This window comes from Dreissena polymorpha, chromosome 4 (assembly GCF_020536995.1).
Source record: "Dreissena polymorpha isolate Duluth1 chromosome 4, UMN_Dpol_1.0, whole genome shotgun sequence".
In the NCBI taxonomy this organism is placed as follows: Eukaryota; Metazoa; Mollusca; class Bivalvia; order Myida; family Dreissenidae; genus Dreissena; species Dreissena polymorpha.
In genome coordinates, this window is record NC_068358.1 from 143,887 (window position 1) to 160,025 (window position 16,139).

Below are 16,139 nucleotides of genomic sequence, written 5' to 3' on the forward strand. Positions count from 1 at the left end.
ATCAAATCTTTGTTTAAAATATTTTCCAAAATTAATTAATTATATAGAGAAATGAATACGTTTTATAAACAATATTTAAGAGTTCATAACATTAATTTTAAAATTATGTCATTTAACATTAAAAGATGTCTGACATGGTAACAATTATGTACATTGTAAACATGACCAGATAAGGGATATTATATATTTATGTTGATTTATTTTTAATTGATATGAACACTGTCTACTAACAGTATTAAGAAAATAATTATGGAACTCGACGAATACAGGATTACAATAAGTGGTACACTGTATACCACTGTCGGCACAGCTTCACTATTTTTATATAAGTGATATATGATGCGGTCATCCCACATGCACATAATCAATAACATATTTCCAAACATTATTGAACTACCGGTAAATCTCTATAATATCAGTTACATTGGCCTTGACAGACTTCAATAGAATCTGTAGACAATAACAATACAATGTTTTTGGTATCTACAACAAACCTTAAATTTTGATGCAAAATATGTTTTTACAAGCTGAAACAAATATTTTTTGTCTCATTTATTAATGCACTCTTATGAAGTCATCAATGACACAAAGTAGTAATGTACACAAAATGAGTGGTTTTACATTTTCATAAAGTAACAACCACACGCATGCACACACATATTCAAAAAAACATACACAAACATGCACGCATATACAGACGAGAATAGAAAAACATATGAAAGTAAATACCACAATATAAAACATAGAAGTAGAAATTTACATTTCTCTTATGATAAGTATACTTCATTTCTCACATATGTTCATATACACACACAATTACACGCACACACATATCACGCACACTCTCTCGCACACAACATATATTCTATTACATGTTTAACAGTTTGCATTATGGATAAATATAACAACAATAGTAATTTCTTTCATCCTGTGTTTCTTTACTTTACAATTAACAATACAGTTGATAAAGAACAAATACGACAACGATGTTTTAGTAATTGTATGGGCATTGTTATATGAAAACTATATATGAATATTAAGTCTCATTTAAAAAATATTGATTGATGTGGATCCATTTTTATTTCTGGGTTTCAATTTTGTTTTTAAAAAGGGCAATTTCTTCTTCTGTCTGTATCCTTAACTTCAGATAATTTAAGAATATGTTAATGTTTGGAATACATTTCTTTATTTTCATATTGAATAGGAATACTTTAATCAAAATAATAATAAAATTGAGAACTTCACTGTGTAATTTAATTTCTGTATTTCCAAGGAAAGCAGATGTTTTATTTATTTCAGTGTCAATTTTCACTCGTTTAAGGAAAGTCTGCAGTTCTGCCCAAAGAATTTGGCTATATGAACATTCCCAAAACAAACGATCGATTGTTTCAACGCTTTCTTGACAAAAATCACACAGACTGCTATTCGTTAATTTACATTTCGTAAGAAACTTATTTGTTGGAATTATTCTTGATAAGAATTTGAATTTAAAGTTACGTAAGTAAGTATCTATTGTTGACTTAAATGGAAGTGTATATATTGTTCTCCAGTTGAGATTTTCTCTTAGATTAAGGCATGAATTCCATTTTCTTTCTATACTGTCATCGGGTTTACTTTGTGTTTGTAACTGTATATTGTAGAGAGTTTTGTTTACCTGCTTAGAGTTTTCTATTATATCAACAAAAGTTTTTTTCTGATATAGTTAATGCATTGATTCCTTGCGTTTACAATATTGATTTATATTCATTTGGTATAGCAGAAATAAGTGAGTAGAAGTTTAAGAATTCATGAGAGTCAATATTGTATAAATATTTTAACTCAGCAAATGTATAATAAGTATTTTTTCGATAGTTGTACAACTGACCGATAGTTTTTATACCATTGTTATACCAGTCTGTCAAAAAGAAAGAATCGTTATTTACCTTTATACATTTATTATTCCATATTAAATGTTTAAATATGGGAGAACTCTTTGAAACATTATATTGGTTCTTAATACTTTGCCAGGATGTAAGTACATCTTGTAAGAACAAATTGTTTTTACTTACATTTTGTAGTATAGAATCATCTAGATTGCTTTCAAATTTAAGACTGTTACCGAACTTGTTTAGTTTTTCCAATAGAGTTTTCCATTTACCTTTATTATTTATATCCATATATCGTTTTACCCAGCTGGCTTTTATGGCATTTAGAAAACAATCAATATCCGTAAGTTTAATGCCACCATTTTCATAATTTTGTGTTAGAAGTTTGTGTGAAGTTTCATCATCCTAGGCATAAGCGCTCTTGGGTTATCATCCGGAAACCATTTTACTATTTTGGGTCACTGTGACCTTGACCTTTGATCTAGTGACATCAAAATCAATAGGGGTCATCTGCAAGTCATGATCAATCTACACATGAAGTTTCATGGTCCTAGGCATTAGCGTTCTTGAGTTATCATCCGGAAACCATTTTACTATTTCGGGTCATCGTGACCTTGACCTTTGACCTAGTGACCTGAAAATCAATAGGGGTCATCTGCCAGCCATTAACAATCTACCTACGAAGTTTCATCATCCTAGGCATAAGTGCTCTCGAGTTATCATCCGGAAACCATTTTACTATTTCGGGTCACCGTGACCTTGACCTTTTAATAGTGACCTGAAAATCAATAGGGGTCAACTGCGGATCATGATCAATCTACCAATCAAGTATCATGATCCTAGGCATAAGCCTTCTTGAGTTATCATCCGAAAACCACTTTACTATTTCGGGTCACCGTGACCTTGACCTTTGACCTAGTGACCTCAAAATCAATAGGGGTCATCTGCAAGTCATGATCAATCTACACATGAAGTTTCATGGTCCTAGGCATTAGCGTTCTTGAGTTATCATCCGGAAACCATTTTACTATTTCGGGTCATCGTGACTTTGACCTAGTGACCTGAAAATCAATAGGGGTCATCTGCCAGCCATTATCAATCTACCTACGAAGTTTCATTATCCTAGGCATAAGCGTTCTTAAGTTATCATCCGGAAACCATTTTACTATTTCGGGTCACTGTGACTTTGACATTTGACCTAGTGACCTGAAAATCAATAGGGGTCATCTGCGAGTTATGATCAATCTACCTATCAAGTTTCATGATCCTAGGCCTAAGCGTTCTTGAGTTATCATCCGGAAACCATTTTACTATTTCGGGTCACCGTGACCTTGACCTTTGACCTCGTGACCTCAAAATTAATAGGGGTCATCTGCGAGTCATGATCAATGTACCTGTGAAGTTTCATGATCCAAGGCCTAAGCGTTCTTGAGTTATCATCCGGAAACCACCTGGTGGACGGACCGACCGACAGACCGACCGACAGACCGACCGACAGACCGACATTTGCAAAGCAATATACACCCTCTTCTTCGAAGGGGGGCATAAAAACAAATAAACGAGACGACAACTCTGATTTCTTTCAACTGCCAATAACTAGACTCAGTGACGAGAATAAATCTCAATGTGAAGGAAAATTAACTGATTATGAGTGTGGATGTACATTATTAGAAATGGCTAACAATAAAAGCCCATGCTCTGACAGACTGACCGTTGAATTCTATAAAATATTTTTGGTCTACCTTGAAAGAACACTACATTAAGTCAATAAACTACTCTTTTGAAAATGGTGAAGTTACAGCTTTACAAAAACAAGGTATTATAACTCTCATTCCTAAATCAGATAAAAACCTTGATTATATTTCAAATTGGCGACCAATAAGTTTGTTGAACATAGTTTAAAAATCGCAACTAAAGCAATTGCAAACCGTATAAAAAAGGTTCTGCCACTAATCAAAAGTTTTGATCAAACAGGTTTCATGAAAAACAGATATATTTGTGAAAACTTTAGGTTAATTTTTGATATTGAATATCTAGAGAATCATAATAAGCCTGGACTTCTATCTTTTTCAGACTTTGAGAAAGCATTCGATAGTTTGAACCATCTCTTTATAATAAAATGTCTTCATCATTTAAATTTCGGGCCACACATAATTCAGTGGATTAACGAATTTTATAATGATATAAAAAGTGTCATTATTAGCAATGGTCATCTGTCTAGTAATTTTAAAATAGAAAAAGGTGTTCGTCAAGGTTGTCCTCTGTCTTCGTCGCTCTTCATTATATGTTTAGAATAACTCTCAAATTACATTAATAAAAAAGATAATATTAAATTGATAAAGATGCATGGGGCCGAAATAAAACATACATTTTTTGCAGATGATGCAACTTTTTTTAATGTTGATTCGCCTTATTCATTTGAAACATTAGTTCAAACTCTTAAAAGTTTCAGAAAAATATCAGAACTAAACCTCAATGCATCATAATCTACTTAGGTCGTGATTTGCGAATTAGGTTAGATTTGCTTAAACCTGCTGAACAGCACGTATATGACCCGCAAATGAAAATGTCAGTGTCGGACAGAAATAAATTTCGCGAACAAGATTTTGTTCAGAGTGTCCTTGTCCGAGATTTAAGGCCTAACTCTTAGGAAAAATGGATAAAGGGCACTATTTTTTCACGCGACGGACCACTTTTGTACAAAGTGGACATCGGTAATACAGTGTGGAGAAGGCACATTGATCAGCTTCGCGCTACGGACATGCAAAACGTTTCAAATGAAACAAACCTCTTACTGTGCGAACCGCTGTCAATTACCGAGACTCCGTGTAATAGCCCATTAATGTAAGACCACCCGGTACTATTGGTACAAAATGATTCTCTGGGATCAAATGAGCAATTAATTAAGGAGCGTCGGTATCCATTGAAAAACAGCGGCAGCCTGAACGACTGTCTTATCAGTAGTAATTTGTAACTGATCAGATGATGCAGTACTTTTCTTCGGACATTTTGGTACTTGTGAGCTCTGAGGAATTTATAACATTGTGTGGTAGCGATATGTAATTTATATGAACAATTAATAAGTAATTTCACAGTAAATTAGATAAGAACAATGACTGAGTTGATATTTGAACACGATATGTTATGTTTGAAAATGATAATTCATATAACTTTTGAAATGTATTATGAATTGATTTTTGATGAATAATAATATGATCAACACATTTAAAGGGGCCTTTTCACGTTTGGGTAAAGTGACAAAATTGAAAAAAGTTGTTTTAGTTTCGCAAATTTTCGTTTTAGTTATGATATTAGTGAGGAAACAGTAATACTGAACATTTACCATGCTCTAAAATAGCCATTGTATGCATCTTTTGATGATTAAAAAACCCGAAAAGAATAAAGCATTGCAACGCGAAACGAATTTAATTTAATAATTTGGAGAGTTCAGTTATTGTCGTTATGTTTTGTGCAACAACGAGGATTGCTTATATCAAGTATAAAATACATCTGGCAATGTATCCGGAAGAATGGCCGAGTGGTCTAAGTGGTAGACTTTTTACTCCAGGACTCTAGGGGTCAGTGGTTCGAGCCCTGCTGAAGGTTACCTTGATTAGCTTACCTGAGCACAACGTGCTCATGGTGAGCTATTGTGATCGCCTTTTGTCCGTCGTCCGTCGTCCATCGTGCGTCCATCGTCAACATTTGCCATGTGAACACTCTAGAGGCCACATTTATTGTCAGATCTTCATGAAACTTGGTCAGAACATTTGTCCAGATATGTTTTTCCACTTTTTGGGAAGATAGCCCATGGCTTTGGAATTGGGAAATTTCTCGGCATTTTCATGAAATTGGGAAAATAAATTCATTAGCCGTTTTATTCCAAACGAAAAGTCCACTGATTAGGGAAATACTAAATTTGATACAACTCTTTATAATAATTTAAATTAAAAGAACAAAATCATATAATACTGTGTGAGATGTAATTGAATTACAATTGAGATGAAAAAACGCATTAGACACTTCTTTCTAAAAAAAAAAAAAAAAAAAAAAATTTTTTTTTTTTTTTGAAATTGGGAATTTATTGCCACTTTTTGGGAAAAAGGTATACTTTTTGGGATTGGGAACATAGCCGAATCGGGCCAAAAAACGCTGTTGTCCCAATGATACCTCGACCGGGTTCGAAACTGGGTCATGCTGGGTCAAAAACTAGGTCACTAGGTCAATAAAAGAAAAACCTTGTGAACACTGTAGAAGTCACATTTGATGCCCAATCTACATGTAACTTTGTCAAAATGTTTGTTTTAATTACATGTTGATTGAGTTCAAAAATGGTTTCGGTCCATTGAAAAACATGGCCGCCAGGGGGCGGGGCAGTATTTCGTATATGGCTATAGAGAAACCATGTGAACACTCTAGAAGTCACAATTTTAGCCCAATCATCATGAAACTTGGTCGAAACATTGGTTTAATTGATATCTCGGACGAGTTCGAAAATGGTCCAGATCGGTTAAAAAACATGGCCGCCAGGGGGCGGGGCAGTTTTCTATATATGTATATCGTGAAAACATGTGAACACTCTAAAAGTCACATTTTTGGTCAAATCTTCATGAAATTTGGTCAGAACATTTGTTTCCTGGATACGTCGGTTGAGTTCGAAAATGGTTTGGATTGGTAAAAAAACATGGCCGCCAGGGAGGGGGGAGTCTTTTTCCGTATGTTTATATAGTAAAAAAAGCTTTTGAACACTCTAGAAGTCACATTTTTTGCCTAATCATCATGAAATTTTGTCCAAACATTGATTTAATAGATATCTCGGACGAGTTCGAAAATGGTCATGATCGGTGAAAAAACATTGCCGTCAGGGGGCGGGCAGATTTCTCTATATGTATATAGTGTAAACATGTGAACAGTCAAGAAGACAGATTTTTTGCCCAATCTTCATGGACTTTGGTCAGAACATTTGTTTCCTGGATATGACGATTGAGTTCAAAAATGGTTCCAATCGGTAAAAAAACATGGCCGCCGGGGGGGGGGGGTCTTTTGCCTTATGCTTATATAGTAAAGAAGCTTGTGAACACTCTAGAAGTCACATTTTTTGCCTAATCATCATGAAATTTGAGCAAAACATTGGTTATGTTGATATCTCGGACGAGTTTGAAAATGGTCGTGATCAGTGGAAAAACATGGCCGCCAGTGGATAGGGCTGTTTTCTCTAAATGTATATAGTGAAAACATGTGAACAGTCTAGACGACACATTTTTCGCCCAATCTTTATGAAATTTGGTCAGAACATTTGTTTCCTGGATACGACGATTGAGTTAGTATAGATGGTGACGTCTCTACATTATTATCACCTCTATACTAAGACGCATCCCATTCCCCTGATTTTATAACAAAGGGAACGCAGCACTTCTTTGATTATTTCTTTTATTGTCATATAATAACTGGATTGTAGACAAAACTACATATTTAATATGTATGGAACAATTGCTTCATTTGTTTTTAAATTGTTTGATAAATTTAAGTTCTGAAAATTACTTCTGTTTCTTCTACGTTACAATGGTTTTAGTCGCGTTGTTTAGGAACGTAACAACGTGCATTTTAGTCTTTGTCAATAATTCAATGAACGACACGGACGGGAAACTTGTCATAAAGACAGCACTACGGCACACTTCAAATCATGTAGCTCAACTGATGAAGAATATATTATTCATCGAATTCTCAAAGGGCTTTGTGGTACAAGCTGAAAATGTGACAATGAATGATTCGGGCTGCTTCCTATAGCATACGATTTATACTTTTTACTTTATGCGTACATGAGGACGCTGATATGTTGTTGGTTGCAGTACAAGGAAACATATGACCACACAAGTTGATACATGCGATGCGTTCGTAAACATAGGTCACCTTAATTGGCTTTTTAAGCAATATAGACTCAAGCCAAAAAGTGTCCCTGAAGCATGGTTCGGTGTAAGGAGAACTTAAACTGCCTTGCTATATAACCTAGCTTTTTAATAAACTCGGTATAGTGTCTGCCTGATTTGGAAACGGGAGGCTCGGTGTTCAATCTCCATTGTGATCGGGGATTTTTCTGGTTCGGTTACATCCCAATCTCGATTCGGACTTTGCATGCATTTATTCACATAAACGAATTCGTTATAACGAACGATATAAGAAGCATAAATACTTATTTCGGCGTAATTTCCGAAACATCTTTTTTGGAATTAGTTTTTTTTTTCATGCGTAATAAGATTTTCGTTAATAGTATAATTGTTAACACTATCAACACATATACATATAGTAGTTCCAGCTGGTCGAAACAATACGGAAAACCTCTCATGCCAGACATGCGCAACACGTCTAAAATCCGGGCAACCTAACGAAATGATCGACCACTTCACGGTGATAGACAACCTTGAGCTGTGCAAGAACTATGAGCCTATCCCCGACCTTCTTGAATGTTCCGGCTACTGCAGCTCGCACTCGTCATACAATAACTTGATGCGGCAATTGCAAATGTTGCCAGACGATTGCCACGGAGAGCATGAGCGTGGTACTTTAGTGATAAGGGGGCCGTAAACTAACACAGACCGAACCGAAGTATTGCGGGTGTGGTTTTTGTACTTTTTAAATAATATTTTGCGTATATTCAATCAGTGTAAATGCCGAACATGTAAAAATATTTTTTTCAACTTGCGTTATTTACAATGCATTAAATCTTCGCCACAAGCTGAGCATTCCGAAATACTATATATTGCTTAGAAGTTATTAAGAAGAAGCTATAAGCTTAAAGGTATGCTCCAGCGACAATGTCAAGTTGCTTTGAACAAGATTGAATCATAGTATAGTTGCATTTAACCAAAAAATTTTGCCAAGTTCGAACATGGGCCATGCCAGATTAAAAACTAGGTCACGGGGTCACTTATAGTACGTTTTACACATTCAGCATGGTGTCCGCTAATTCAAGTAGTTTTCATCCGATCTTCACCACATCTGGTCAGAAGTAGTATCAGGATGAAGTGTAGGTCAAGTTCGAACATTTGCCAAGCCGGGTCAAAAACTAGGTCACGGATTCACTTAGCGCGTTTTAAACATTGAGCATGGTGTCCGCTTTTTTATTAAGACAACATGCAAAATATTCTGTGTCAATGCGGCATGTGGGGGTATTCGTCACGTCTGTGACAAAGCTTTAGTTAAGTATTTAACTATCTATGGCTAGTGCTTGATACATTTGATCTCTGTTCAACGCAATCAGAATATTCTTTGCTGTAATGCTAAGAATCCCTAGTGCAATGGATAACGTAAACAATCTGGACAAAAGACGATCTGAAGCAAAATGAATAAATATAGTATGTATTATCATATTACCACCGTTATGCTCTCCTGTTGTTGTCAAATCGTGTTTGTTTTACTATTCTTCGTTCAAAACTGACTCAGTGCTAGCATAACGATTCGCATTAACGCTTAATGAGCTTAATGACGTGTCACCAATTGCTGTTGAATAATGTTGTTTATATCCAGTGGGAATATTTCATGTTTATTAATAATATGACGTGAGCGTTCCTGTTCTATATCAATTTAGCCTATTACTTTGTAGATTGTTCCGTGTTGGTGTCGACCATTACAGAATTGTGAATTGCTATAAACAATGTTGCTGCAAATAAATAATGAAGACCTGTGATAACAGTTATCAAACAAAATAAATTAAAGCTGTGTTATTTGCATAAGTCAACGTTACAATAGTGTTCCATGTACTTTATGTTTCGAACAGACACACACGTAACCTTAATTTTACGTTAAGTCTTTCACTAAAAATTATATGGGATCACTAAAACCATTATGATAAAATGAATTACTTGAAAATTTACCTCATCGATTTTTTTTTCACCAAATATGACTGATATTGCATTACGCTTCTTGTAAAATATGCAATTATCCGAACATTGCAAGTCTATTCATTGTTTCTTTATGTATTTTTTTCATAATTTTAAAAGAAGTACACAACAATAAAATATGATGTCTTATCATAGATAGGACACTTATCGAATTGCATTCGGTATATTCGCTTTGTGTAACTGATGCATGGCATTGGTAAATAATTATTACACTTTAACAAACGCTATAAGGTCCGATAAAAACGAAACGCTTTGTATAACTGATGATATTATTTGTTTCCTGGAAGTACAGTCATGTACTTCAAACGTTATGTTGCATATCTATGCAAATTTAATTGCTATTGCTCTTGTTTTGAACCGAAAATGTATCGTCAAGTAAACCCGGCTGTAAACAAATCATTTTTAAAGCGGTCTGTACTCTGAATACTTATAGAAAAAGTTTGCAGCATTGTGTCTCTGATGATACTGCGAAATTCGATCGAGCTTAAAAGTTGATTTTATAGATGCGGCTCAGCGGCAGTAAATTGTTTTTAAAACAAATATATCATGCGACGTTTTTAAAACAAATATATAATGCGGCATATTGCATCATAATTTTGTTTGTTGCGTTTTAGACTTCAAAATATATGAAGTATGCATACTACGTCGACTGTTGTCCTCGACGTAACAAAGCACCGTTGAATTGAATGCTCAAGCATTACTCACCAGTCTCCAGAAACTATTGCGTATTTTATGAAGGCAATATCAAGGTGTATGATCAACGGGGTTCACATAGGTTTACACACGGGCTGGATAGAATTAAAACACACCGTTAAAAACTTTATTTTTGCAAATCTCAAGTTATTGAAATATGTATGCAAACATCTTTAGTTCAGTGCATTAAATACAGTTTTTTCATTCATTTTGTGCCGTTATCTTTACATAAAAGAATTCATTATTGAATCCGTCTGAAATCGGTACCAAAATTTCACGTTGCGTGCAGCATAACCGTGTATATGAATATTATTAACATAAATTTGTTGCCAAGAACACAGGCTTATGAAATAAAGTAATTCTAATGTTTTTCACATTTCCATTAATCATAAGCCGCATTAATACTGTTTTTTATGCACAAATTGAAATTACTCAGAAAAATTGTTTTTAAAGTTATTTGAACAAAAAGCAGCACTTATCAGTGTTTACAGCCATCAACATCCCCTGAACGGGATACTGCACCCTGATATTTGTATCGTTGTGTCCAGTCATGTCGAGAGTCAAGTCATTTTAATTAATTCTTCACCTCCGCATCATGATAAAAGATAGTTGATCGAATAATATGAAAAGCAACTAATGTGTATGCCAACCATATGAGTTACGCCATATGTATTGGTAAATACAGTGAACCTATTGTGCTACTAAATGCAACATAAATACCAAATAAATCACAAAATTGTTTTGTAGACTTCAATATAACGATTGCACAAACAATACAACTGTACTTTGATGTATGATGCCTATGGTTTATTGCAGAAGAATACTCACTTATTTTATTCTTTTTCTATAGAACACGATTATGGGCTTTGAATGTGAAGCACCCGCAGATGATTGAGAACAACTATGGCTCTGGCTCATGTGTAAATGGAGATAAAGCTCTAAGCTTATATATTAAAAAACATTTTTTTTCAAGATACAAAGGGCCGTAACTCCTTTTATTCATATATATACTCATACCAAGTTTCAATGAAATCCGCCAAAGCACTTCCAAGACATGGCTCCGGACACAAAAGTGCCGGACGGACAGAATGACAGACAACGGCTAAACAATATCCCTCCGCCTATGGCGGGGGATAACTAACGTCTTGATTATTTAACAAAGCATCATACGATACCAGTCCTATCAGGTAAAAATATATATTCATTGAACATGCAGATTTAATGTGCATCGTATTGCAATTTTGCATTTTTAAGAGAGATGATTACATGTAAGCTTCACGCAACGTGAAATTTTGGCACCGATTTCAAACGTATTCAATGATTTATTCGTAAATCTTTAGATATCAGAACAACACCCCCGGAAACCCGATATGCTGTGAGAAGTTGGATGTGCTAGGAGAAGTTGCCGATAGATTTCGATGAATTTCGGTAGGGTAAGTAAATCCAGTTCTGGAAATTAACTAAGCTTCAGAACGGATATAATTATAAAACCTTAAAGTTCAATGAAAATGATCTGCAATGCATCATAGTGGACATAAATCAGCTGTAATAGTGAGCATTTAAGTTTATAAATGAACTGCACTCATGTCATATCTCGACATCTTTGTACTGCACCATGTCACATCATTTTTTCATCAACATGTTGAATGTAAAGTCGATTTTTTCCACCAATACGAATTTTGTTAAGAAACCCTGGCGGATATGTTACTCGGGGACATTTGTTAATATAATTGTCGGTGCAAAAACTTTTTCAATGGCATACCTTTAAAGAAATTTGTAAATAAAGTGCTAAATATGGGATAAATCCCTGCATCGTCGACTCTAAATAGTCATATTTCAATAAATCCTGAATATTAATACCAGGGTTTTTCTTACATACATGGTAATACCTCCTTTGCATACACCAAAATATATTTTAATTCAAAAATGCCTTTAAACAATTATAGAACTGGATTTACTTACCCTACCGAAATTCATCGAAATATATCGGCAACTTCTCCTAGCACATCCAACTTCTTACAACATATCGGGTTTCCGGGGGTGAACAAACTGCAAGAAAAAAATGCACTAACACTTTTCGCTAACGTATTTCAATAACTTTTGATATTTTCCAAAATAACGTTCTTTACAGTATTTTGTCATTTTGTATATCCCGTGAACCCCGTTGATACTGAACCATGTTACAGTAATAAAATATATATCAAGATTGGACATTTTCATAAAATATTCTGGAGTGTGTGTTCGAAGTAGTTTTTTTAACTTCAATAGGAATACAATTTATATTCAGACCAATTTTATTTATATTTAGTAATTAAGGTCATTGAGGACCTTTAGGACGCACAATAAGTATCTAATTATGGTGTGAGTAGAAGATAATTTGGCAATAACTTTATAACAAATAGTTTTTTTCTCGATTAGATCGTTACTAAACAAAAAAGCGGCATGAGTGGACTAAATATGTTATACGCGTAAGTATGTCGGATTTTAATTGCATTCCTTTAAGCACATGTAAACCTTATTCTCACATAATATCTTTTTCAGTATGTTCCTTTGAGCAAATACGTGCTGACAGTCAGATACTAGTCCAGCAAATACGTGCTGACAGTCAGATACTAGTCCAGCAAATACGTGCTGACAGTCAGATACTAGTCCAGCAAATACGTGCTGACAGTCAGATACTAGTCCATCTATTCATTACACAGTAGATCTAAGTCAGTATTACTGAAGTGTTACTTTTTCCAAGAATGACTGTACAAGTAAGCTGCGGCCGGATTAATGATTCGTGCTATTTTGTTTGCATTTAAAATTTTACTATGTATAACGGGTATAAATGGATTATTATTCTCCATATGTTTGTACGATTATTTGATTATTAGTATGTAGATCTAGTACGAAAATGTTTATTCGAACTAAACATTTGGGAGTTTTTGACATCCAAATAATGGACTTTATATATGAAAAACATATATAGAATAACATTACCACTACGTAAGACACCAAATTACTTAACATGTATACAGTAGTGGCCTTTAAAAGATATTAAAACATCCAAATCTGCGATGTGTACGTGCCGGTCGACTGACATGTGTACGTTAGCTTCAAGTCCCAATACAAGTGAACTTTATGAATGGACCATTATGGCAGATATTTGATGGTTGATAAAAATTTAAGTTTTTGGATTTCGGCTTTTTTTTTCTCTGCAATTAAAGGGTGTTTGATTTTGTCGATACTTTCTTAAATTGTAAACAATTTCATCCATGTCAAATTGTTTATAAACGGATAGCTCCCTTTCAAGACAATGTCATATCTAAGGACAATTGTCGAACAGGATCAAATTATTAATGATAAACTGTAAATATTTCTCCAGACAATTAAGGATGTTTTCACACATTCTTACTTATATGGAACTGTGTGTCACAAAATAACTATATGACTAAATTTAAGACCAACGTCTTACTAAAAGGTAAAAGGTTGATAATTTACTTGTTCAAATAGTGTTTGTCGTCCAATTTGTCACTTTTCCAATCAGTGACAAATATTTAAATGAGTTAATACGAATAGGTGGCGTCAGGGAAGTATCAGATTGTGGGAATATCTCATAAATGTCAGGTCAAATCCGATAGCTACAGATTATTTGTTTTAAGTGTAAAACAATGTTCATGCATGCTGAAATTTATTCATGCACTTATACTTATGAATACATATTGATAAAAATGATTTTAAAACATCACATAAGAAATTACATGAGACGACGTTTGTAACACATGTCTTATTCTAATGAGTAATCATGTGAAAGGTAAAATATTTTTCAGAAGCTCATCTTTTGTGCATTTTAGCACATATTGGTCCTTTTTTAAAGGTTTATATTTGAAGTTAAAACTTGTTTGTTCCAAAGGATTTATGGGGATATCGATGACCTTCAATGGTAGTTTTCACTTAAAGTGAACATATTAATAAAAACCTGCTATTATGATAAAAACACACTTGACATTCAATTTTACCGTGTTAACATATATTGTGTGTTTCTGATTTTGTTAAAAGTCAAAGTAACTACTTATTATGTGTCTGGCAATAATGCATTTTAAAATATGGTGTTACATACAAGTTGCAACATATATGATGTAGTTATGATACAGTTATAATCAATTTTGACAATTAATAACTAATTTCATTTTTCAAATATTCATGCAATCTAGTCATCAAACATCAAACAATTCTCTAGACGTATTGTTTTCTAAGGATTGGTTAATCTGTTTGTCAATAATTATTTTTAAGTCTCACAAAGTTAAATACAAGAACATATGAATGTTTAATTTTCAAAGGTATTATGCGGCTGTTTCATCAACACAAGAGAAATATTCCCTCTAGGTGATCTGACAGTAACTTAAGATTTTTACTGATATCTGAATATTTTTGCTTAATGATTCTCGACTGTTGTTAAGATTATGTAGCCAGTTGACAGTTCTTTTAACCATTTGCTGAATTTGTGAGTGACACACTTTTAACTATTCGATGACTGCTAAATATTCCATTTCAAAATCAAAAGTAATTTTAATACAGCGTTGTTTTGAATTTATCTTAAAAATTAGTTTAACATATATCATGTATGTTTGTTCATTCACCAAAATAAAATAATTAAGAAATTAAGCCATGTTTGTTTTTGGCATTTTACAGTGGTTAAACAAGAATTGTAGTTTGAACACAGTTGGAACGCTGATTAAAATTGAATCGAGGAGTATAGCGATATTTTGTCTCGTTTCTCTTCTATTGCGTGGAATTCTTAAGGACTATTTCGAGTTCCGTAAACGGGAAATATCACAATTAATATTACTACGCAATGTTAGATTCAGTAAATTTAATGTGTTTTTTTTTGCTTTTATTTTATCAATTTAAGACTACTATTTAAATTGCAACAGGAATAAATTAAATAAAAACTATAATGTAGGATAAATAGAATACTATGTTAGCGTGATTGTGTACTTAAATTTATCCCACTCGTCTCAGAAAGGCTAACAAGGCTCGGCAAGCCTCGCCATGTAAACCTTTCTTCACTCGTGGGATAAACTTAAGTACACAATCACACTAACATAGTATTCTCTATATTCATTACCTCTATCAGAGAGCAACTAACATCCAAACAAGCATACACAATGCCGCAAGCATTTATTCGCTTAACGTGGCATTAGGCGGGGCTTATCTGGCACCGCTTACCATTAAGTTCCTCCTAAAGATTAAAAGTTTAAAAACTATTAACATAATATATTGTGATGCATTATATAAATGACATATACGAAGATGCCTAAATTAAAACAATTAACAATGTTGTTCTTTTGTAACACATGTTTTTAAATTCAGGTATTTTAGATATGTTTATACACTCGTCGTTATACAGGAAATCAGTTACACACTTAAATTACTTTTGTTCAATGCTTTATATTCTAAGTCAATCATTTCAAATATTTACATACAAATAAAGTTCACGGATTCAAGCATAAACATTCAAGGTAAAGCGATCATATAATTCCAGATGAATTAAAACTCTTAAGCGCTGACATTATAATGGCCTTATGGGAACTAATTTTAAAGACATGTTTACGATATTGTTTAACAGTAAATTATACTTTCAAAACAACAATTATACTTTCATTCATCTCAAATTTAATAACTGCACCGTCGCGGTAGT